Source organism: Triturus cristatus, chromosome 1_2 (genome assembly GCF_964204655.1).
Source record: "Triturus cristatus chromosome 1_2, aTriCri1.1, whole genome shotgun sequence".
NCBI lineage: Eukaryota > Metazoa > Chordata > Amphibia > Caudata > Salamandridae > Triturus > Triturus cristatus.
The window spans coordinates 114,263,077-114,288,741 of record NC_140580.1 but is presented as its reverse complement, the minus strand read 5'-3'; the positions used below and the strand labels follow the sequence as shown (position 1 = coordinate 114,288,741).

The 25,665-nt window shown below is 46.7% G+C and overlaps 1 protein-coding gene across 1 annotated transcript in view; it reads right to left on the bottom strand.

Moving 5' to 3' along the window:
* The window catches only part of SHTN1 (shootin 1), a 592,071-nt gene that overhangs the window by 445,696 nt on the left and 120,710 nt on the right, over positions 1-25,665 (bottom strand). The gene's annotated exons all lie outside the window — the stretch shown is intronic.

Below are 25,665 nucleotides of genomic sequence, written 5' to 3'. Positions count from 1 at the left end.
GTAATTTCTTACATTACTAGAGTTTGCTACTAGAGCCCAACATACTCCCCTGGATGTTATGCTATACCATAGGCTTCACGGGACCTTAGGCGAAATGTACCTGTCCCTACTTGATGAACCGGAAGAGTGGAAACTATTAAGCATGATAATAGCAAATCCATTCCCTACTAAGCTACTAAGTACAATGTTGTGTAACATGATCTTATGGCCATAATGCTAGTGAACAAAGACCCCAGACTTAGGGCATGATATGAGGGAGGAACTGTGGGCATATTGCTTTCAGCAAACTAAGAAAATATCCCAAAATTGGAGACATAAAATAATACATAAAAAATGTGTTGATAGAATCTATTACACCCCTGCAAGTATGGTAACATTTGGTATGACTAAACATGTTGGAGATGTTCTGCTTCTAGATTGGCACCCAGTCAGGAAATACTGGTTGCAAATTTTAACCACACTACGCACAATGACTAAGGACGAGCTGACGCTCGCCTCAGCTGGTTGTCCTGCTGGGTTACGTGAAGAATATTCCTAAATCACATAGAAAATATGTAACAACGGCTTTGTTGCTGGGGAAGCAGAGACTTGCCATGTCACAGGGGAAAGGTAAGTTCTCTTCATACAAGGCCTGGTGAAAAGACCTGGTCATGTGTAATGGGCAGGATACTGTTAACATCTCTCTTCTTCCAAGTACATGAATGCCTAGAGACATCTGTGGCTCTCTGCGAACATACCTGCCTAGCCTGGACACATAATGGAGTTTCTTTGACATAATGCTCATCACACATTGTCATATGGGGATTGTCGGAAAGAGGTTCGAGCAGAGAAAAGAATGATGTTACACTGTGATACCCTTAAAGTTACTATGTGCATGTAATGTGGAATCCCCAAGCAGGTGGATATACAATACTGCCATATGTCATTGTATATGTACCTTTTGCCAACGTTGATAAATACATTAAAGAAAAAAAGAAAATAGATCTGCATTGACATCACAGTGTAGATTTGAGAGGCTCCATAAATGACATACTTATGACAGGAGGTGAAAAGCCCTCTCCTCTAGCAACAGCTCATTCCATTGCACCTTTTAACATCATGTAGCACCACACCAAAACAGTGTCCACTCCCAGCCTACCACTTCTCACCCCTCACTAGAAACTCTGTCCCTTCCCTGGCTATTAAGCGCCTCCCCTCAAGTCTCAATGCAGACCACTTCCCCCCTCTACCGTAAAGCTCTGCCTTTATGCTGAATCCCATCTCTGCCACTATCCCCCACCCCCTTTGTCTACAATACTTACTGTTATAAGCAGGCTTCTCAAACGAGTAGCTCGTGAGCTGCCGGTAGCTCGCCAGCTACCTATAAGTAACTCTCCGGTATGTAGCCTTGCCTTCTAAAGTAGAAGATTTGGCTCGGATGGCTTAATATATGTATACCTACATTGAAAAGTGTGTATTTAAAACGAAAATTGTGTACATTCTCAGAAATTATAAGCTAATGATTGTAGAAAAAGCATGATTTTTCAAAACAAGTTTACAGCTGATATTTGAGTGATACATCATGCTGCTTCAGGGAGACATTACTAATATTATGGCCTTTTATTGTTTACATTAATGCTGGCACCCATGCCTGATGCACTGAGGGGATCACTTCTGGCAATCTTGCAGATAGTGGCCACTAATGTAACCTTGTCTGATGTGGTCACTATTACAGCACTTTTATTACTAGAAGATCGGGATGATTTTCATTGAACACAAGTTGCTCTTATTACGGAAAATATTGGACGCCCCTGCTGTCAAGTGTCCCTCCCTGCATGTAGAGCATACAGCTGTTTAGCGCCTAGGCTCGCACAATATCTCAGTGCATACACACATATATTTACATACACTGTACATTTTACGCACATTCAAAACATATAATCACTGCTGCAAATTCACTACGCTCCATTATAGTGTCAGAACTCGGGGAGAGATAAAATGCATTGCTCCAAAACAAGCTTAGATAAAGCCAGCAAAGTTAGCCACACTGCACCAATCCTCACAGCCACTTCCACCCGTTACAGCAAAAACAATGTGTAAACAGGTAATTACAGCCAGCCAGGCATTCCAGCCACTAACATCGACCTGTCGACATAATGGCCTCCCAGCTGTAACATGTACTCGCTCGGTGCGCCTCTTTTGCTTTCAGCAAAGAGCAACCGCTGGGCCAATCGCAGGCCTCGTTCTCCCCAGCGTCGATGAATCACGGCCTCGCGCACACGCCGCTCCCATCAGCCCATTTGGAGCCAGCATCTGTGGCGTGTCTCGCGCGAAGTCCCCGCAGTCCGCATCCGCGCCTCGCCTTCTGAATGCGGCAGCCAGGCATGCAGCCATTGCCTATTAAACGAGAGCAGGGGAACAATGACACGTTTTGCCCATGTCAAATAAAGGTATGCCCTCACACTGGGAGATTACAATCCAGGAACACTGCTTCTTTGGTAGCACTGAATCCGGGAACTGAAAAGAAAACGGCGGAGGTGGCACTTTTTCAATTTCTTTTCAAAATAATCACTGTGAGGGAAAACGAAATGTTCAAGTAAACAAACATACATAGGGTCTGATTTAGAGTTTGGTAGTGCATAAAAATCCAACAATTCTTGGAGTAAAGTACATACAGAGTAGAATCGACCAGCCGAGTTATCGCCGAAACACTAGCCCTAAGGTGCAGGACATTAATTCCCGCTGCCGTCTTCGTGACCAGTGACATGAGAAGTCGAAATGGCATTGACAGGGCACTGGGAGGGCAGAGGTAGCATCTGATACTACTGGGCACCCGACACATCCATTTGTTCCAACCCTGCTGAGGTAACATTACTATGCACCCCCAAAATTTTACAGCCACAAAGATGTATGTAGATTCATTGGACTGTCGCTAACATCCATGTCCTGACCGTCTAGCCTTATTTTGTATTGTAACTGCATTTATATAGCGCTTACTACCCCTGACACGGCATCGAAGCGCTTTTGTGTAGCAAGGACATACGTATTATAGCTTACATTAAGATGTATGCACCTAGAGTTACCCTTCCTCATACTGGCCAGAATTTGGCCAATTTCATAGAGGCCAATATGTATACTACATGAAATCCTGTAATAACGGTATAGAACCTGGTAACAATCTTTGTTATGACAGTCTATTTGAGACCTCACAAATCACCACTTTGACATAGCTGCTCTACCATAAGGATAAGGTAGCCCCAGCCTTTCATTATAAGGATATTGGAAGTCACTGAGAAGTTACATGACCATATTGAGGAATGAGGCCAAAGGCCTCGTTCCTTTACAAGGTCATGGAACTCCAAAGTGACTTGCAATATCCTTATAAAGTACGGAGAGGGCGCGTTGCTCCGTATAATACATGGCAACGCCATCACCTGGCATTTCCCGGCCTCACATTTCGAAGTAGATGAGTAATTAAGGAAGAAGTTAAATTGGTATTTACAAAAATATATGTACAACTATAGTTTAAAGGATCTTTTTGGAAAACATGCTATGTTCTTAAGTCAGAAGTTGCCTGTAATAAAACAATTATAGACAGACTCAATACAGAGACTGCAGGCATCCATGTCTTTTACGTTTCTACACGAGTTGTGACGTCACAATCTTCCTGCAAGTGCCAGATGACACAATACAAGTCAGGTTTCTAATCAGAAAATTCAAATGTAGCTTAAAGAATGAAGACATTGTGGCTTTTCGGACTTTACTTCTAAAATATATTTCACTGAAAATGCAGTGTTCCTACTAACAGGAAGTGAATGATGGCGGTATGTTTATCGGTTTGACTGCTGTAGTTCATTATCTAAAAGCAGACCAGCCTCACTGTCATTCACATTGGCAGACTGGAGTGGAGCCGAATCTAACCCTATGTTACCAAATCAACCGGAAATTCAAGACTGCAGCCACGTCTCATAGTGACTTAAGCTAAACTACTTAAACTATATCTTGCAGCCAATCACAAGCTGTATTTCGTCATGCTTTTCCGCAGTACAGATCCTGCATTTATTCAATGTGTGACCATGCATTATAAATAATGAAGCACCTCTCCTGTACATTGTAAGGACATACATTGCGAGTCACTTCAGAGTTCCGTGACGTTTTTTGCCTTCGTTCCTGCATATGGTCACAAACTTCTTGTTGACTCCCAATATCCCTATAATATATAGTAGGCATTCTTCATTTCATATATTTAGTAAAAAAGCTACTCCGTTAGGTCCATTTATTCCAAAGACGGAACTAACGCATATTTCTGTCATTAAGTATTACTGTTATAAGAATCCATTTTAGCAGCCTCTACATATGTCTAATAAAATGATCCCCTGCTAATCCACGCCTCAATAACTCACGCCCCAAAACAATGCATGTCAGAGGAGCAAAAAACGACTAGTTGATGCTGTACTTACATTTACTTAAAGTACTTACATTAAAAACCGAGATAAATAAATAAGCCCAGATGCCGGCCAAGCAAACCCCCAGGAGCTGTCGCTCCTATATGGGTCATGTTGACATTCAGTAGCATCCCCCAGGGGTTGCGTTTGAGGTCTGCATTGGCAAAGCCCAGGCATTTCTCCTCCACACATCTCAAGACAGATGAATAATTCAGGAGGAAGTGCAGGAACATTTGGGATTTACAAAAACATATGTACAACGAAGGCACAAAGGATATTTTCGGAAAGCACGCTATGTTCTTCCGCCGCCACCCCCTCGCCTCTGCCAGCAGCAAACGTCGAATGGGAAAGCCTGGGTGCTCGCTTTAAAACAGATTAAATAAACAGTTCTTAAATGGCGGGCATTATTGCTAAAAGTACCTGGCGGGCTTCGGCTGCGTGCCGCCCCCGTGGACCCATTACGCAGCGCTGGGAATGGGCAGATCTTGTACCGCCACCGGTCATGCCGGGCACAGGTGGGCGCTATCCTCACAGACGCGCTCATTACAGAGACACATATCAGAAACCTCACTTCTTTCCTTCCATTTATATCTGTATTGCTTCTTTAAAGAAATACAGAAAACAATAAAAATGTTAAGCAATCAAACAGTTCAATATAAAATATCTCATGCCAAGCACCTCGTGCTATATAAAGAAGCGACGGGAAACAGAAAGATAACGGGTAAAAGGTGTGCCCCATGATTTGGAAATGAAACAGCTCGAGAGAACCCTTTGCAGAGAGAATGTTCCCGTCCATGGGCCTTGCTAGGATCAGCCTATGCATGTTGTCTTCTCTGCTCCTACTCAAGCTTCAGTGGGAGCAGAGGAGACAAAGGGCATAGGGTTTATTCTTTTTAGCTCGCAGTCAGGCGGAGTAGGGAACGCACTGGGCTCCACCTTGCTAGGTGGACGCCTGCACCACCAGACTCTCCAGAATGGGATGTTGCCTTAGGAAGGAGGTATTGCCAGGTGCAGGACAATGGCGATGGGCAACCTGATTATCAGCTGATGGCCCTGAACAGGGCTTAGTCCATGTGCCCAGAGGGGTGTCAGCAGCGGTGGCTCAGTGAGAGCCAGACCAGTTTGTAGAACTTCCATTAATATGTTCGTTTTCACTTCTAACACCTCAGCTGCCCTTATTAGCACTAGTGCTAACAAGGCACTTTCCACTGCAGCAGGACCCCGGGGAGAGACAAGGTCAGTATTGCAGGCAGTGTCATCCTGCAGCCCTTCACAACACTTTTCTCCATTATGATGGAGAAATTAATCGACCCCCTCATCCTAGTTGTCATTGCCAAAATCTGTGCCAAAGGATTATGTGCACTCAGGGCCCTACTATGTGGTAAAGGCAATGCATCAGAATCATGGGGGTTGCCAAGAAGTTGTGTGCAAGTCGGCGCCCAGTGCAACTTTGATCGAGGTCATGGCAGATTCCAGTCAGAGCTAGATAGCACGATAAGGTGTGTATTCTCATCGAGCGTCAACAGCGTCAGCGTTGAAGAAAGAGGAACCAACACAGGCAATAGGGCCAAAGCCAAAGTGGGCACCGAAATTGGTGTTGGACCCGACACGGGCCCAGGGAACATAGCCAACGCCAAAGTTGCCGGAACTCGGACTGGAGTACCCTACAGATCGTTTGTGCCCGAAGGTGCTCCAGAGGGAACCAGCAAAGTGACAAAAATCCACAGCAAAGTCTCCCTGAAGGCTTGTCATTTTTGCAACATAACTGAGAGACCTGGAAACTGAGGGTGCATGGACTCAGAATTGACTCCAATGAGATCGGGAGCAAGACCGGGAGGTACACGATGCCCTTGTGCAACTCTGGAGTTTGAGAGTGGCAGGAAGGTTCAGTTTCCCGATTGGATTTTTGTTTTTGCTTTTCAACTCACTCGATGATTTAGGCCATGACGATGACCTGCCGCAGGTGAGACTTCAGGAGCGGGAACAGGACCTTTCTTTTTACTCTGATTGATCACGGCACGGAGTGTTCTTGACTACATGGAGATTGGCTTTGCTTTCTCTCATGGGCTTCGATTTCATCTGAATGCAGTCACCACAGGCTTTCAAGTCGTGGTCTGACCCCAGGCACCACAGACTTCGTGAGGGTCCATCGCAGACATCTGTTTGCAACAGTTCCTTCACGGTTTGAACCCTGTGGTTTTGGTGTGTGACATTACCCTGCTCACTAGATACATTTCTTCAGAAAGTCTGGTCAAAGACCAGGGAGAAGCTCCAGATATGTGTCTGAAGGCATAGAAAGAAAGGAAATGACACCAGTGAGCATGAGTAGTGCTTATATGCAGCTCTGGTCATCACTTTTAGAATCGAAACTAAGGCATTGGCGTGAGGATGCAAGACGCCACCTTGCGGAATGCAAGAGAACTTCTCTTAAAGTTTCAGGATCTAGTCTGACACTTGGAGATTTCTTACAAGATAAGGAATTTGTAGTTCGAAGTATCCATCAGAAAATGAAGTCCCTGAATATGGCTGTACTTTTTGACTATGGAAACCTTAATAAAAAGAACATGTTAAAGAAAAATAGAAGGCGTGGTACAGCTAATAGCGCGAGGCCCAGTGGAAAAAGGGGTTTTGGCTGACTAAGGCAGAGTGTGTAATTTTACACCACGTGCAGGATCAGACTATGAGTCTCTATTACCCAAGACTGCATTTTGACCCATATCAACATTAGGCCCTTTGACAGTTCGGAGAGTTGCCAGGGATGGCAATAGATCTAAATGAATATCTCCCTCATGAGGACCTAGAACAAAGGGAATATTTTCAAACAACACTATATACAACTATATAAAGATTTCAATAATTACAATAATCAATAATGACAGACTCTGTTTTCCTATTTACTATGCTTTATTGTAGGAAGCTGGCACTGTGTATACTATACCAAAGTGATGTATAGTGTGCACAGAGTCCAGTGGATCCCCAAAGGTAGGCAGAGGTAAAGTTAGATAGCACCTCACTCTCAATTTGTGGTAGTGCGGTCGGGTAGTAAGGCAGTATCAGAGGACATTTGTTGTACACACTCAGTCAGCAAATAAATTCACACACTCAAAGACTGAACTTCAGACCAATTGTTTTGTATAAAAATATTCTTTTAGTTATTTTATTTTCTAGAACTAAGCAAGCCTGGCACAGGTAAGTTGATAAATACTTTGCAGTAAATATACAGTTGGAAAGGCAATTGTAAATGTACTTTAAAATGGTTACAGTTTGAATTACTGGTAATGCAATACTGTGAAATTCTGTACATATACTTTGTAACGACTTTCCAATGAAAATTACAGGTAAGTTACTTTTACGTTACTTTTGAGATTACTTTTCTACTTAGTGTGATTATGCCTAGATATCACACTGGAACATTTCCTAGAGAAAAGGTAAGTAAAGTCAGTTTTGCACAACTGTTATTTTTCAGGTTTCCATACAAATCAACTCCACACAACATTTTTCAGAGAAAATGTTATCCTATGGAGGAAAATAGTGTTATCGGTTTTAAGGTAAGTATTTGGTTGTGGGAGTTGAGGTTCTGGGGGTAGACTTAGGGGTCCCCTAGTGTCAGGGATGCACTCTTGTTACACCCTCAGCGGCACTAGGGCGGCAGGGTGCAGAGTGCTGAGGCCCAATGTTATCCAATGGGGGATTGGGGCATTGGGGGCCTCCGGTTGGTGGCTGCTGGCGAGCAGGCCACAAGGTTGTGGGAGCCAAGCTCCTGGTGTTAGGCTCAGGACAAAGGGGGATCTGGTTTAGCACACAAAGTGCACCCGCAGCGGCGCAGGGGCGACGCAGGGGCGGCTGGGTGCAGGGTGCTGTTTTGGCGTCGGGTGGCCAGTTGTTTTCAATGGGGATTTTCGGTTTTGGTCTTCAGCTGCTGGCTCAGTCCAGGAAGACTTCCAGGAGGAACCAACAGCTGGGCAGGTAAGTTGGAGGACTCGGGACGTAGGTGCACCTCAGGTTCTGTTCTCCAGGGTGCATGGTGGCTGGATGCAGGGGTCTCTTTTGAGGTCGGATTTCACCTTACAGGGCCACTCGCGGTTGGGGGGAGTGTCTCAGTGCAGAGGCTGCAGGAGCTGTTGGGGAGTCCTGGAGGAGTCAACTCACAGTGGACTTAGACTCTGGAGTGCTAGGAGACCTCGCTGGGACCGGTGGCCCACTCGAACTTGGACCGTAGGCGAATGGTGCAGTGATAGTTCCTGGCGTCGGGTTTCTTTGTCCTCAGCAGGCTCAGAGTCTGTTTTCAGAGTTTCTTTTGAACAGGGCTGCTGTTCACAGGAGATCCGGTCTTTGTTGAAGGCAGTCAGTCCTCCCAGGGGTTCTGGAGGTCGCTAGCTGCAGGACAAGATGATTTTTGGCGCAGGATCTCTGGAAACTGCAGACGGGCCGGTAGTGCTGGGGCCAAGTCAGTTGTTCTCTGCATTTATCTATTTCTCTTTTGTAATGTATATGGAAAACAAAGATACAATATCGAATCTGAATCATCACACAAGAGATCACAAAAAGTAAGCAATTCATAATAACATCTCATTTAAGGAGCATGAGTAGAATGGATGGAGTAAGACGCAGCAATGACGTCATTTCCCTAGTCATTCAATTAGACATAGCATGTTGAGGGTATCCATAACTATGGGAAATCATTGCCTTTTTGGGTTTGTATGCAACACTATCACTTGGATATGTAAATCCTATGAAACTCTCCAACTGTCAGAAAGTGCATACAAGAAATCACATTCTCATACTTTGATACAATATTGTGCAGAACAAGGCTATAGCTTTATTAAAATTATTACCCTGCTTCTTTACTGTAATTCAATTCACTTGTGCTCAGTTTATCAAGACAAAAATTCCTGCAGGAGGCGTTATAACCGTATGGGGTATCTTACCCTGTTTGTTAACCATTAAAAGGACTACTCTCCATTGAATAAACGGTAGTACCCAGGGCCCAGCATAGAACACTTATTCCAAGGCCTGCTCACCTGATTTCAAACAGCATTAGTTACATGGCACAGAGAGCGGTAACTGAAAGGTCTGCTTTGTCTAAGCGCCAGCTGCTACTGCCTTATTTAAAAAAACAAAATCACATAAACACATTTTAAATACTTCGCAAAAATTCCACACTTCATGTTCAGCCCACTGCACAGTCATCAAGCGTCAAGCACAGCATACAAAAGATACATGCACAATATGAAATTAGCAAAAAAAAGTGCCAATAAAAACGGAGAGGGTCCAAACATGAATGGTTGTTATTCATCACGCATCATCGTGGAAGGAAACAAGCTCTTCGCTATCTTCAACAGCTGACAACAGCTGTAAAAGTGGCAGATTCGTAGGGTTATAACTTTGAATAAATAGATCAGTCATTGACTGGCCTTGGATTTCGCAGGCAGAATTATATGGCATTTTGTGCTCAGGGCTCCGGAGAGTCACTAATTTGGAAGTCAACACTCCTATAAAACAAACCCTTTGAACAACTTGATTACGTTTAATAGCCAACATTGAGAAGTTCCTTTTAGGTTTATTCTCTGGGTTTCTGCCTTGTGACTGATACAGAAAGATGCACAAGAATCTCCTGAAGGAGAAAAAGTCTTGTTTTTGGAGACACCGTAACCACCAATAGATTGTATCTAATACAAGGAGTGTCTCTATGTTCAACATGGTGAATCCTCGACTGGTGTTGCTGAATCTGGTGAATATATGCTTTACCGGGTCTCCAAAAACAAGATACTAACCGTGAATTTCTCTCCTTCAGGAGTTATGTTATGTTAATAGAAATTTATAGAGCGCACAGAAGGTTTCATGGCGCCAATTGTTGCAAAATGACGCGGCGGGCGAGCTAGTTGTATGAAAGCGCAAACAGCCATGTTTTGAGGGCCTTTCTAAATCCCATCAAGTTTTCCTGCGCTCTGATGTCCAGGGGCAGCGAGTTCCAAAAGCCAGGTGCAAGATCCGAAAACCTGCGCCCCCCCTGGCGTTTGAGTTTGATGGTAGGAGTAGCAAGCAGCCTGAGGTGGCCAGACCGTAAATTGCGACGTGGGATATGTTTCACGATCAGGCTGCTGATAAATTTGGGGCTCCTACAGTGCAGAGCTTTAAAGAGTAAGCATCCGGTCTTAAAAGCTGTGCGTTGTGCGATTGGGAGCCAGTGTAGTTTAGCCAATAGGGGGCTGGCAGAATGCCATTTTGGTTGCTGAAATATTAATCTTGCTGCCTGGTTCTGTACTATTTGAAGGCGTTTGAGCAGAAACATAGGCAGGCCGAGGTAAATGGAGTTTGAGAAGTCGAGGCGTGACAGTACGAGGGCTATTACTGCCTGAATGAGGGCCGAGGGGGTGAGTAAGTGAGCAATTTTCCTAATTTTCCTCAGTTGGAAGACGCATGAGGAGACTACGGTCCCCACCTGTCCTCTGAGCGATAGATCGGAATTTAGTGTGACTCCGAGGCTTTTTACTGAGGGGGGAGGGGGTGGGGGGTGGTCCGAGGTCGGTCAGCCAGAAATGGGGCCCCCACATGATCGCGCTTTTTCCCGGTAGGACTAATTCTGGCTTGCCGGGGTTGAGTTTAAGGTGGTTAAGATTCATCCAGCGCTGGATGTGGAGCATAATAGCTTGGAATTCAGGAGCGGAGTTCGGTCCATCCAGTGTAAAGATAAGTTGTAGATCATCTGCGTAGTTGAAGGTCGTAACCTTCCTGTGTTTTAAGGAGTTAATGAGGGGTCTGAGATAAAGATTGAATAAGAGAGGGGAGAGGGACGAGTCCTGGGGGACCCCGCAGGAGGTGACAATCCTGGGAGCAGTGAAAGTGCCAAGACGAACTGCCTGTGTTCTATCTTCAAGGAATGATTTGATCCAGTTATATGCAGGGCCTTGTATACCTGCTTGTTCGACACGGGACAGTAAGATGTTGTGGTCCACTGTGTCGAACGCAGCCGACAGATCCAGAAGAATGAGTGCCTGATGGATGCCTTTGTCAGCGTTAGCTCGCAAGGTGTCTAATACGGCGAGGATGACCGTTTCAGTAGAATGTGCGGGGCGGAACCCGGCTTGATTAGGTTCCATGTGGTCAGACTGTTCGATGAAGTTCGAGAGGGACATGGCGACGTGGGCCTCAAGAATCTTTGTGAAGAAGGGAAGTAAAGAGATGGGGCGATAGTTGGAATGATTCAGTGGGTCGGCCCCAGGTTTTTTTAGTAATGGGACCACTATCGAGTTCTTAAAAGCAGTGGGAACCTTGCCTTGGAGGAGGGATTCATTTAGAAAGGGGAGTACACAGTGGGGAGGGTTAGACAGGGCCTCCTTTAAAATATGTGGGGGACAGCAGTCATTGGGGGAGCCGGATTTGACTCGAGCCAACAGATCTTATAGAGTCTGGGGGCATAAGGCAGGGAAATGATCCAAGGTGAAGGAGTTAGTTGTGACGGGGTCTCTGTTATCTGTGCAGCAAATGACGGGAATGCTGGCTTTGATAGTGGATATTTTATCCCAAAAATAGGTATTGAGGGAGTTACAGAACTCCTGAGTAGGTGGCTGATCGGGGTGGGTTCTGTCTGTATTGCAGAGGTCATTGATTATAGTAAACATTTCTTTAGATTTGTTTTGAGCATTGAGTATTCTGGGAGAGAAATATGCGGCTTTGGCTTCACGTATAGCCTTTTTATAATCATTTCGGGCTAAGGAGAACTGAAGTTTGTCCTCCGTGGTATAGTTTAATCTCCATTTTCTTTCTTTTTGCCGTAGCTCGAGCTTTTGTTTTTTTTAGCTCTGTGGAGAACCACTTATGGGCGTCAGTGTGGCGAGACCGTGTGAATTTGGTGAGAGGGGCATGAGAGTCACAGGCCTTTAATAGCCAGTCTGAGATCGCGGTGTCCATGATGTTAACGTCTGAGTTAAAGGGGGGTGTAGACCTTGCTAAGGAGTCAATGAAGCCTAATTTGTCGACGGAACTCCATTTTCTGGACATGCCTCCGCCTATTGAGGGAGTCTTAGTTTTAGTAATGGTAGTAATCGTGAAATTAATAAGGTAATGGTCAGACCATATACAGGGTGTGACAGTGAGCGCCGATAGGGTAAGATTTGAGGACCATATTTGGTCCAAAATGTGTCCTTTAGCATGGGTGGAAGAAGAAACGTGTTGAATAAAATTCAGGTTGGAGAGTAATTCCGACAGTTCCACAGCATGTGGCCCACCCCGGGCGTCATTGAACCAGTAGTTCAAGTCGCCTATGAGCATAATGCTAGCATAATTAGTGAACAAGTTTGCCATTTGTTCGCTAAGGGCTGACGGGAAAGTGGGCATGGCATGGGGGGGTCGGTACCATAACACAAAGATGATAGAGCCAGTAATGGCGTCTAATTTGATAACTAAGTTCTCCACCTCTGGGAGGACCAGAGGGGTAAGAGCATTGAAGACATGATCCTTGTGGATGATGGCGGCAACTCCACCACCGTTTTTGCCCTGAGGTCGATTTGCAGCTAATATGTCATATTCCGAGGGGAGTGCTGCTAAAATGTCAGGTGCGGAATCCTGGGTAAGCCAGGAGATCCTATCTAGTCTCCTGGGGCTTCACTTGGAGGCCCTATTGTGTCTAGCTTGATACAGATGGATAGTGGACATGGCCGGATAATTCATCAATGTAAGTATTTAAACAAGTATTTTCTTCTATGAAAATGTAAGTCTTGTATTGGGAGTTCCTCAATTCTGAGACAATTATGAGTGGAGGCAACGCTACTGAGGAGTCCTTATGAAGCAACATTTTAAGAATCACAAGAACAACTAATTCAGTTTATATAGTGCTATTATGCAGCAATCTTCTTGCTATGGCAAACTACATCATTTACCAAAAATGTGAGGTCACACAGGCATGTGACTGACTCTGACCAACCATGCTTACATTTCAAGAAAATGCATGATCCTAGGACTGTTTGGGGAGAGGATCATTCCCGTTCTCATGGGGAAACTCTGGCCTTTGCCAGCTTAACAACTGATCCCTCACATGTTGAAAAGGTCACCACTGTTTGGGTTGTAATGATATTCATTATGGAAGTCCCAAAAGGCATTTCCCTTCCTCATGCTTTAGTATTAAATTGGCGATTAATATTGCTATTCAGTACAGACACCACTGAGCTATGTCCACAGGGAGAGGACAAGGAAACTCTCCCTAAAAGTCACTACCATATTAGTATTACATTTTCAAGTTACACGATCATCACTACCTCGCATCAAAGGGCCAGAAAGTGGCAGAAGGAAGATGGCCGCTTAGTGAGTGCGCTCTGTTGCCCGTCCAAGCCCTCGTCCATCCTGAGTGACCATCCGTCACACCATTTGACAGTCCCTAACACCAGAGCGCCAGCGGAGCCTAATCCACCGGCTCCGGCGCCGAGATCACGCCGGACGCTCGAGATCTTGCCCCCGGAATGTTGCGGCCTACTTCGGGGCCTGATGCCGGGACCCACAGTGCACCAGCTCGCCGCAAGAGTGCTCCGGCTGACCTGACGTTGCTCGGCGGTGGCGCCGCAGTCCAAGGTGCCACCGCGATCCTCTTCACAGCCGGAACACCCCAGGAGGATTTTGAGACCTGCAGCGGCTGCCGAATTTGTGGACCCGCTGGTGTATTTGAGCAACCCCCCCAACAGGCACACGCATCGAGGCAAGTGCAGCGCGCCGGCCGCGAGGCAGTAAAATGGCGGCGGCGCGTCTTCAATACAGCGAACTCTCCCTCCGACTGCCACATCAATGCGGATATCTGGAAACCCTCGGCTGGAAGATTGCGCATTAATGCAGGGATAGTGGCAATCCTGACCTGCTAAGGTGGACCGGGGAGCGGTGTACAGCCACACGCACTGAATTGAGATGAGGCGCTGGCCGCGAGGCAATTGAGGGCGGCGGCGCGTCCTCAATGGTGAGATCTTTCCCACTGATTCCTACATCGGCTCAAACCCCGACAATACTTGCCAGCAGTGGGAGGCCATATCAGATGTGCATACGGATCCCCTGGGGCTCTAGGGAACCCCCCACCCTGAACACTTGGTGCCCCCTGTGAAGTCTCGCAAGTTTGAGGGCCCGAAGCCGGGGAGATTGGTTTCTGCAATCCTAGGGCTCAGCACGCCTTACCGCTTGAGGCTGGCAGCCGTCTCTCAGCGGTGGCTCTCCAGCCTGCCTTGTCTGGCGCGGCTCTGGAGTGGAGGGATGCAGGGGGTGGCTGCAGAGGACCCGTGCATCTGCGGAGAACAGAACTGAGCTCAAAACCTGCAGTGATCCACGTGACAAAGTAGAACCGGAGCAAAGAGCGGTGTCGCACTGTGCGCCCGCCCCCACCCTTCATCTTGCCCAACACTCACCTTGAACATCACAATGGACCGCGTTAAGGGGTCCGGGTCCCGGGGACTAAAACCGATCCAAACCAACAAGCTGGACCATTACACAATCTCCAAAGAGGCGCAGCGGGGCCGATTGTCGGAAGAAACTGCATGTGGGAGCCTGGGGGAAGAGGAACAGGAACTTTCCCTCAAAGACGTCATGGAGGCCATCGCTGGTGTTAAGACCTCCTTGGAACACAAAATGGACACCATGGCCATTGACATCAATCTCATCAGGGCTGATATGGGAAAACTTAATGAAAAAGTCAAGCAGGTGGAAATAACAGCTGCTAGCCTGGTGGGAGACCTCACGCAGCTTCAAAGGGAGGTCCGTGAACTCCAAGACTCTCGCAACCTTACAGACCTTAAGCTAGATGACTATGAAGGCCGACTTTGCCGAAACAACCTTCGCATCCTAGGAGTTCCAGAGAAATCGGAGGGGCAAACCCGGACCTATTTGTTGAGGACCTCATTCTCAAACATTTGCAACCCAAAGGCCTTAGTACATTTTTTGTGATTAAGCCAGCTCAAAGGGTCCCGGGCGGCCGCTCCAAACCGGGCGCTCCCCCGCGGCCCATGCTGGCTCGGGTCTTAAACTTCCGTGATAGAGACGTCATTCTCCAAAATTCCAGAGCTGGCGCCCCCCTCCGCTATGGACATGCGGACATTTCCTTTTTCCCGGACTTTACACAGAGAGTGCAGAAGCAAAGGAGGTTATTCCTATTGGTGAAATGCGACCTAAGGGACAAAGGCCTAAAATATTCGATGTTATTCCCGGCGCGCCTCCGGGTTGAGGCTGAGGGAAGAGCGTGGTTCTTCGACCGACCGGAGGCAGTGGCAGAGTGGATCGAGGATAGAGGTGCAAAGAGCCCGGCGGATCGTGGAGCCGGGGAACATACAGACATTCGGCCTCCCTGAATAGAGAAATCTAGACGCTGGTGACCTTCTATAGAGTAAAAAGGGAACAGTAATGCGCTTTGGGAGGGAGAGGTTTCTGCATTTTATTCAAAGGGACTGGTGAATTTCATATTGCTTTAAGTTATTATTTCAATTGGTGGTGCAATGTAAATATCGTCTGGGGCAGACGCATGGAGCGCACTACTTTTCCCCCCTGTGTTTTTTCTTCCTTTGAATTTCACTAGGGCGACAGGCACTCTGCAAGTTTTTCGATGGGCAGTTTCAAGCCCAGATTGCAGGGCAGCAGGGTGGAGGGGTTGTTGGGGTGGGGTTCTGTGTTTTTTTTTCTCATATTTTCTGTGTATAATCAGCACAGCATATGAGTGTATCTGCAACAGAATTACTGAAAAAGTGAACGCAAAGGGTTGTTGACATGTCCATTTTCATACCAAAAATGATGGGGGATAAGGATATCAAAGTTCTGAGCTGGAATGTTAACGGGTTAGGGGACAAAATTAAACGAAGTGTCGTACTCCAATATATTAAGAGACACGCTTCGGATGTGGTCCTACTACAGGAGACACTTGATTGGACACCTATGCAAAGCAATGCACAGGGGGGGATATAAAATGATCGCAAACGCGGGATTCAAATCGGGGTCCAGGGGTGTGGGCATCATGACGAGAAACACATTCCCGCTGGCAGTGAGTTCCACATGGATGGATGATCGAGGCAGATATGTTGGTGTCACTGGTATGTGGGAGGGCCGTTTAATCACCTTCATGTCCATCTATGTTCCCCCAGGCCTGCAAGGCACCACGTTTGCCGACTTGGGTGTAGTTCTGCTCACGGTTCCAGAGGGGCTTCTGATACTGGGGGGCGACTTTAACGCAGTAGTCTCAGGCACTTTGGATAGGATTTCTCCCTGGGATGTGGGGCGGCCTGCCCGCTGGCTACCTGATTTCTTAGAAGCTATGGGCCTGGTAGATAGTTGGAGGCTCTACCATCCAAATCAGATACAGCACACCTTTCACTCGGGGGCCCACCATAGCCTCACCAGGCTAGACTATTGCCTGGTACCAGCCGCACAAGCCACCTACATAAGTGACATTAAACATTTAGCCAGAGGTATTTCTGATCTCTCACCACTCTGGATCCACCTGCTTCTGGGCCGGGGAACAGCTGGGAGACTGGCCCCAATCAACCCCTGGTATCTGCGCAACCCTAAGATCCGTAAAGACCTACTTAAGACCATAGACGAATACTTCACCAATAAAGCGGGATCAGTGACCTCCTCCCAGTCTCTGTGGGAGGCATTTAAGACTGTAATCCGGGGACAGGCCTTATCGTTAATAGCTGGCACTAAGAAGGACAAGCAAAAAGAAGCTCTATAGACTGGAGTGCGACGTGAAGTCGGGAGTGACGCCGGATAAGCTTCATTTACTAAGCCTAAAGCAGCACGACTATAAAACACTGTTCACGGATAGGGCTAAGGCCCTTAGCAGGGAGCAACAGGGTAGGCTTTATAATCTGGGAGATAAGGCCGGGAAACTCATCTCATGGCTGGACAGAAGGGAGTGGGCAAGCCGCCTTGTACCTGAGTCCAGAACGAAGGGAGATGTCCCAATCACAGACCCGCAGGAAATTGTAGACAGGTTCGCCGAGCACTTTCAAGCAATCTATACGACAATATCCCCCCACTCGGAGGAAGTTTCGCAGGAACTGCTTCGTGATATCAAACTCCCTTGTCTTTCCCTTGAGGACCGGAAATATGTAGATAGTCCCCTCACATCGGAGGAGATTGCCCAAGCAATTCGCTCGCTAAAATCAGGGAAAGAGCTAGGCCCAAACGGACTCCCCATCGAGCTCTACAATCTCAGGCCTGATAAACTTGCCCCCTATTGAAAAAAATGTATGAGGAATCTAGAGAAGCAGGGATGTTGCCCCTAGAGCAGAGGGTAGCTACCATTGTCACTATCTACAAGGAGGGAAAGGTCAAAACAGATTGTGCCTCTTACAGGCCCATCTCTCTTTTGAACACAGAACCTAAAATCTTGGCCAAGCTCCTAGCTAACCGTTTGGTAAAAGTGATCACCGACTTAATACATCCCGATCAATCTGGCTTTATGCCCCATAGGTACACAGCCCTCAATCTGCGCAGGGTACATGGGGTGATAGACAGAGCCTACACCCTTCGAGAATCAGCCGTATTTGTGTCATTGGACGCGACTATGGCTTTTGACACTATTGAGTGGCCCTATTTGTAGGCAGTACTGGCTAAGTTCGGGTTTGGTCCAGAGTTCATCCAGTGGGTACGCCTACTGTATGCGGCTTCTCTGGCACAAGTGGTTGTAAACAATAAGGTGTCAGCTTCATTCCAGCTTAGTCGCGGTACGCGTCAGGGATGCCCTTTGTCCCCCCTCCTTTTTTCCTGGCCTTGGAACCCCTGGCTGCTTCGATTCAATGGGATCCAATGATAAAAGGACTGATGTGGTCCCCCTGGATGGGAGGACCGCATATCTCTGTACGCCGACGATATTTTGCTTTATATGGCCTCCCCCCAAAAGTCCCTTGTAGTCGTTCTAGACATTCTAACAATCTTCGGAAGGTTTTCGGGGCTCTCCATTAATTGGGGGAAATCCCTGCTGTTTGTTCTGAGGGGGAGCCCTCCTACTCCTCCCAGAAGCTGCCAAATACAAATTAATAAGGACGGATTTAAGTACTTGGGGATCTTCACTTCCCTCAACCCTTCAGTCAGGTATACCCAGAATCTTCTCCTCCCTCTCCAGATACTCAAAAGTGAAATTAACAATTGGAGAAAGCTCCCTATCTCACTTCTGAGTAGGGCCGCCCTCTTCAAAATGGTGGCCCTGCCCAGATTTCTCTATGTCCTGCAAAACACATTAGATGTAGTTCCGGTGTCTCACTTCAGGGAAATTGAGGGCCTGCAAAGGGATCTTTTATGGGACGGTAGACCTCGAATCGCATTAAACAAACTAACACTAAACTGGTACGATGGAGGCATCAGTCTCCCGGATATCAGGAAGTACTATTGGGCCTCCCAGCTTGCGGCTATCAACCATGGTACGTTTGGTCGTGCAGACGATCCGGGCTACGCCATGGATAAGTGGCTGCTTCCGGGTGGGAACTATAACGGAGCTCTTTACTCCCGACCCAAGCGTTTTTTGTTATCGGGCCCCACTAAACACACGGTTCAAATTTGTCATGACGCCACTAACTCTCTGGGATGGAGACACAAGTTAACATTAGCCACCCCTCTTTGGGACTCAGAGAAGCTGGGCGATCTTAGGAAAACTAAGGGCTTCGACCGGTGGGATCTTATTGGAATTTCTGTTATTAAGGATATGTGGGGGAAGGGAGGGGTCAAGACCTTCAAGGAGCTTCAAATGGAAGTTGAACTGGCGGACTCGGAGTACTTCCGTTATATGCAGGTTCGACACTCACTCCAGTCCTTACTACCCGAGGGGACTGGTCCCCCGGAAGCTTCCCCGCTAGAAGACAGAGTTTTGGATGGTCATCTCCCCGAAAAGACGATCTCACTAATATATAAAAAGTTAATTAACCACATGGCAGATCCTCTTCAAACACTGAGGGACAAATGGGTACAGGACGGGATAGAATTGGATGATGAGGACTGGCAGTCGGCGGTATCCTCCCCCAGAGTGGTAAATATTCCAGCACGCTTAAGGCTAGTGCAACTAAAAATCCTTCACAGAATTTACATGACGGGGCCTCGATTAGGGAGCATGGGGTGGGCCGACACGGGAGAATGTAAAAGGCGTTGTGGCCTCTCTGGCACATACATGCATATTATCTGGAAGTGCACATATATCAGCTCTTATTGGCTTCAAATACATGAGATAATCAGCAAGGTGTTACACATCACACTCTGTCCAGAGGCAAGGAGATGCCTTCTAAATGTATGGGTGCCCAAAGATTTAAACCCCTCCCAGACACAGTGGGCCACTTTGGGATTCATGTTAGCCAAAAGAAATATAGCTCAACTATGGGGGGCAGCGGATCCGCCCACCTTGGAGGCCTGGGAAAGGAATCTCGATTGGTGTATGTTCAGAGAAAAAACAGTATATCTGGCAAGGGGGTGCCCTAAGAAGTGGTCCCACGTATGGAGCTTGTGGAATAGCTATAGAGGCGAGATTTGTACCCCACCTCGCAGCATTGAACAGGAAGACCCTATCTCCCCGTAATGTTCATCTCTATTGTAAAGTATGTATATCCTTCCACCCATCTGTATTGTGATGTATAATGTGCCCAATCCTATGTACTGTATAATTTGCCGATGTTTGTTAATAAAAAGAGTCATTAAAAAAAAAAAGGGCCAGAAAGTGTAGAGCGACAAAAAATTATAATAACAATAAAGTAAAGGCTGCTGTATAATTAAAACATTGAATAAAGTATCTCGGAGCCAAAAAGAAATGATTACAATAATATAAGGGTTACTGCCTGAACAATGTACTTCCTCTTTGAGCAGAGGATGTTCGTCTCTTCCTACCTTTATGCGCTTAACAATACAAAGTACAGCTTTATTTGCCAACAATACAGCAGCATCCTTCTAGAAGAATTAGCCTCTCTACTAGGATTAAATATGCATGAAACCTCTGAGCCCTCACAATGGAAGGTCTATAATGTTACATGAAACAGAAGTCTTGTGAGAGGTGTCAGCTCTCCCTTTCACCTACGTGAACAGGCTATTTAGGTATACATGAACAAGTTGCTTACCTTCAGTAACGCTCTATCTGATGGATACTCTAACCTCAGTACTCACCTTTTGAATTCTCCCCAGGCACCAGACTGGATCCGAAACCTTTCATAGCAATTTCTGCCACGCACCAGCAGGTGGCATCATCAGACTCCACTACGACTTCTCAATGAGGACACCACGGAGTTGTATATCGGTTGCATTCCTGCGCACTGACATCACTTTTACCTGGAAATCTTACCCGCCCTCAGACATGTACAGCCTATGACAAATTGCAGGAGAGGCAGTGAGAAAAGTCTATCTGTCACATAAAGTACCACTGAAGTTAAGTATCTTGCTCTTCTAATGGAAACCTCCAACTACAAATTCCTCACCTTTGGATTAGATACCAAAGCAGTACCCCCCTAAAACATGAGGGTCTGAGGAATGGGCTTACACTAGAAGTCCTGCAGGACCAAGTGGGTGCAATGGCCGTCCCTGTGGACTTGATCGTAGCGGTAGCAATGCCTGGTAAAGGTGTGCATTGAAGCTCATGTAGTGGCCTGGCAGATGGCTAACACTGCAACACCTCTTGCCAAGGCTATTGTGCCATTTAAACCTCTCCGTACTCTGTAGACGGGTGGGTGGACTGGAAAAACATACAGAACAATTTGGAAGAGTAACACCACTTTTAACTACTGTGCATAGGCTCAAAGGCCTTGCACATCAAGAACGTGAGGACCAAATTAGGGCCCAATGAGGTATAATATAGGGTGCAGGATGACAACATATGTGAGCCCCTTTAAGAAACTCATCACAACTGGAGTTGGCCAGGCAAACATAGAATGCCAAAAGGCGCCTTCCTTTTTGAAGGTGCCTATGATAAAGCCCTGCTGGGCCAGAGATAAGACATACATCAAAACATCCCAGCGAGAAGACAAGCATCAAAACATCAGACAGTTTGGCCTGAAGAGGATGAACTTGACTGTACCACACCAGGCCATGAACTTTGTCTAATGATCAGAATAAATAGATTTGGTAGAAGGGCACCCAGCTGCAACAATAACAAACTTTACTTCTGCAGGTACATGAGATCAGTTCAGTTGGTACCGTTTAATCTCTACGAGTGAGGTGTAGGGTTTGGACATTCGGGGGAGGACCCGCCCTGTTGCTGAGGCAGGAGGTTCCACTGAAGAGATAGAAAGACCGGAGGCTCAAGCTCAGCATTCGGGGGGTACCACATTCTCCTGGCCCAATCCAGGGGCAGCAAGATTTTATGCGAACGGTCTTTCCTGATTTTCTTCAGAATTCCGGGCAGGAGAGGAAGATGTGGCAGAAAGTGCAGGACACCGGCGTCCCAGGATGGAATGCATCCCCCAGGGCATGTTCTTTGTCACGTGGAGAGGGGGACGAGATCTGGAGGGAGTGCGCATGCTTTGACAGCGGTCTGCCCCGTTTCGTATTCAGCGACGTACAACTTCAGTTTCACTACTTGATGGCCTTTGGGGTATCAGGGCGCATTTGTTTCAGGACTTTGAATCATGCCTACACACCACTGTCACACTTCATGTGGATCTCAATCTCAAAATGAGTACAATGTGTTTTAAAATTAAAAAAATAAAAAAATAGCTGGAGTTAAAAACTGTATATATCAGGTAATATGCTCATATATCAAGATGTAGTCTAGCATCTTACATGGTCATTGTGGTTAGTCCCACCCAGACACAGAAATTGCTATAAACATGAAACATAGACTTAAGCACTACAACAAAACATTCACGGTCGCTTACCTAGCGCCTAAACATATGTTAATAAAGATACAGGCGTGGGCGTGATCACTGTTACACCTGGAGCGATTAGATGGATAATCATTTACAGGAGGACTACAATTCCATGTTTGCGCTACCTTTGTCGACACCTCAAACTTATAACACCTTCCCTAGTAAAAGCTATGGAAAGCAGCTTAGAGAAACATGAAAAATTTAAACCATTTTATAACAAAGAAACACAACATTGACTATGTGCTAGTCGTTCGAAACATTCAAACATGTAAGCAATGGGGACAAGAACTCATCAAGGATTTCGATTCACCAAAATGCCAGGGGTAGCGGAAGTAACATCAAGCGCTCTTTAACCCCCACACATGAAAAAACACAAGGTTGACCCTTTGTCCTAGCCACAGCCCACTGTAAGTTCCCTAGCTGCAGAGACCTCAAAGTCTTACTCATCACGAGCTAGACTCATACAATTAGCAGTGAGGTTGAGTGCTCAGTCACAACAGACTGAATATCACACCTGCTGAGGAAGACTGGAACCAGGACTCAAGGGTGACTTAGTCTAGACCTCTTAAGTCTTCAGAACAGGTCCTGACAGCTGATAAGCTGAAGGGGTGGAGGAAGTCATCCAACAGTCAGAAAGAAGGGCCCTCTCACAGCAGCTTCTCTGCACATGGCAGACCATATGTACCATATAGTTTTTCCATATGCCATTTTCCATGTGCCCATATTATTAATTCAGTGTGCTTTTCATTTAAGTAAGTTTTTTGTGAGGTTTTGATTTTGTTCTATTGGTTTAACATGTATGCTGAGCATTTTTTATAATTTTACTGAAGTGAGTGTGTGATATTTGTATTAAAAAAATAAACTTTCTGTGAAGTGAACGATATGCTTGCTAATTATTTCATACTCCTAAGTATTTTGAAAACTTTAGAGCTCTGCATTTGCTGTTAAGAGGTTGGAGGATGCTAAGGAGGGAAAATAAACATAGCGTCTAAAGACCTATTTAATTTTTGTCCATGCCACTGCCTTCAGTACCCCTGAGTCCTCAGACTTTTAAACAAACGGCAGATCCTTCAGTAGGCGGCTGCTTCTGGCCATTCCCAAACATGTATCAATATAGCACGTTCTCGCCCTGCTACACTGGCTTCCTATAAACAAGCATTTGCAATGCAATAGGTCTCTTATTTACGCGAGTTTGAGCTATCGACATTGCAAATGACAATGCCTTTTATTTTTGTTTTAGTTTTAAAAACATAAATAAAAGGCCTTGTCATTTGCAATGCCAATAGCTTAAGCTCACGTAAATGTGAGACCTATTGCATTGCAAATGCTTGTTTTTTTCTTCTGCCGGGTGGGCAGAGGGGAGAAGAAACAGGCCGGGACGGGTGGGAAGGAGAGAAGAAATAGGGATGGGGCAGGTGGGATGGGCAGAAGAAACAGGGACGGGTCAGGAGGTGGGATAAGAAACAAAAAAATACTACCTGAATCACAGTGCCAGCAGCTGAAGGAACTTAATACACCTGAAGCAATCAGTACTTGTTCCGTGGAGCTCCTGCCGAAAGAAGAGGAAGTGAAGACTGTGCTCCTACAAAATTAGGAGGCAGCAAATGAGAGTGACCAAGAACCCCACCAATAGTAAGCAATGGGCAGGTTCCAAGTCCCTTATTCGAAACAATATCTCTACCAACCAAGAGTGAATGTGCTAGCGCACATGCGTTCACGCTGGCCAGACCTAAAATATTTCCGACTCTGTCCCTACCATGTGGCCTGCTTGGAATATCTTCAAATGTGTTTCAATACCGCATCTAATCCCCCGAAAAGTGACAGGGTATAGCTGGCAAGGTACCACATTCATTAAATCGGGTGATGTTAACTCTATTGTTGTAGGGCTTCGAACCAGCAGGGGTGTGCGATGAATTTGTATATAAAACAATGCACGGCTATTGCTTCTATCATTATTATAATGTAATTGTTATTAATATTAATAATCTAAGCAAATCCAACGCCAAATACAGGTTGAGACAGAAGCGTGGTGGCGGCGTTATTTGGAGGTGCTCCTACCCCCACCTCCTCCCTCTCCAGGGAATGAATAAAAAAATGAACCATGCTTTGAGCTGGAAAGAACAGGGGTACGGGCAGCCAGAAAGAATTGCCGGTACGTGCATTGTCGGGAAGGCTTATCAGGGTGGACGGGGACTGACGAGGGTGCGCGCGGTGCCGTCTGCAGGTGTAGGGCTTGCTGGCACTGCCAAGTGAGTGCCTGCTTTGTGCTCAGGCACGGCCTTAAGGTGCAGCTGGTGGATGAAAAACCTGGACATTACGGCGTCCACTCGATGCCCACCATCTAAAAGGCAGGTTTAAGAATGCCTGCTGAGGGTAAAAGATCGTGGGGAGGAGGTCGCAAGGAATGCCAAGAAGCCTTCAGCGCAGGTACAAGATACACAACCCCAGCACGAGGGCAGGCCTGTGGGCAGCAACTCCTTCGAGGCATCTCGGTGGACTGGCCGCCTGCTGCGAAGATGAGCAGCAGGGGCAGACCTTCAATGGGTGCAGCAGGTGCACTGACACCGGGGCCCATCGGTGGCTGATCTTCGCGGCATCTCAGTGGTCTGAGCCCATGCTGTAGATATAAGCAGGACTCTGTCGTAGCCAGTTCAGTCTGAGTTTTAAGCATCATCATTTAATTTGTGTGCATGTTGTGTAATACTTGGTCAATAATAATATTATATTGCTCATATGCACGCCGTTGCCTGACATACCAGACCGCTGTCTTAAGATGGCGTATGAGAAGGTGGGGTTGGGGAGGGTCGTACCTTTCACAGTACAGGTATGTTGACCTGCCTTGACCCATTACTGTCCGAGCAGTGTAGGGGTGCGAGCAGGGTGTGTGAGGTAGGGGAGAGTAGAAATGCAATCCAGGTTGGAGACCCCTGACCCTCAGCCGACAGCCACGTGAGGCGGTGAGGGTGCCCGTGAGGTGGCTCGGAGGGAATCTTGTCCTCCATACACAAAGCGTCACAGTACAGCGGGGTCCCCAGGTGCCATGTCTGGGTGCCATGTGTTTGGTAGCTCCCCCCTCCTACCTATTAGTAACAGGCTGTCATCTCCTAGTCGTGGGGGCTGGGGGCGCCCTACCATCGGAGATGACAGAAAGCCTCAGAGGATCAGTGCAAGGAAAACACAGGACTCCTGGGGGGAGGGGGTCTGTCATCTCACCCCCAACTGATACAAGCAAAAGCGCGCCATGCGCGCGTTGTGCAGACATGCAACTCATGCTTTGTTCTTGTCTATGTGATGTCACGTGCAATCCCCAGTAACGCCGCGCATGCACATCTTCTGTCCGTTTGCATGCACGCTTTGGAATCCGTATTGATTCCAAAAGACCCTCGCTTGGCGAGAGCAGCGCATGCATGCTGCTAACGCCAGGCGAGACCTAAAAAACAGATCGATTT